Source organism: Pediculus humanus, genomic scaffold (assembly GCF_000006295.1).
Source record: "Pediculus humanus corporis 1103172107540 genomic scaffold, whole genome shotgun sequence".
In the NCBI taxonomy this organism is placed as follows: Eukaryota; Metazoa; Arthropoda; class Insecta; order Psocodea; family Pediculidae; genus Pediculus; species Pediculus humanus.
Window position 1 is genome coordinate 163,515 of NW_002987155.1, and position 1,082 is coordinate 164,596.

Below are 1,082 nucleotides of genomic sequence, written 5' to 3' on the forward strand. Positions count from 1 at the left end.
TATTTCCCTTTATTATTATTATTATTATCGTTAATTTCCACGTGGAAAAAATTTTTCATACGCGTGACGTCACAAAGGAAAACCGTTTAAATAAAAAAAAATTTTTTTATATTCACCTTATCATAATAATAAAAATACTTACGTTGACGACGACGACGATGTTGCCATCTGTATGTTTTTCCCAAAACTAAAAAAATCCGTTAATTTTTTTAAAATTCATTTAAAATTTAAAAAAAAAAAAAAAAGAAGGACACGTTGAGAGAGAGAGAGAGAAAGAGACCATTTGAAGGAAAAGTTTTTTTTTTTTTTTTTCGAACGAACCGAATAACAGTAAATTATGTATAAGGTCATATTTTATAGAGATGACAGCTATAAACAATCATTTTTTTTTCTTTTTCTTTCTAGAAAAAAAAAAAGTGGTAGTAGTTAATGGCGGCGGCAGTAGTAAATCGAAACTAAAACCAAACCAAAAAAAAAAAATTATTTATTTATTCATAATCGTCGTCTCGCCCGGCGATCGAAAAAATTTTAAACTATTAAAATTATAACATATCTCTCTATCTCTCTCTCTCTGTCTCTTTCTCTCTCTCTGCCTCTTTCTCTCTCCCTCTCTCTCTCTCTATCACTAACGGATTTTATCAAAAATTTAATTTCGCGAAATGATATTTTCCGACGGGAGGAAAAAAAATGGCGGAAAAAAGGCGGAAAGAGTAAGAAAACGTGAGAGCGGAAACGGAAAGCATAGAGTAAATAAACGATGGGAAATTTTCTTTATCGAAAACAATTAAAAATTTAAATTATTTATTTATTTATTTGATTTATGTATGAGAATTATTTGTTATTAATAAATAATAATTATTTTTATTAAAAATTTTATTCTATGTACGCCGCCGTCGCCGCCGCCATTTTTCATTTAATAATAATTATGTTTAGTTAATAAGAAGGAAAAAATAATTTTTTTGTTCGACGACAGAGATCGTGACGTAATAATTTTAAATGTAAATTGTTTTAAAGGATTTTTTTCGGGAAGGGGAGGGGAAGGGGATTAATGAAAACCGGATAAAGAAACTTTTCACGCGTTT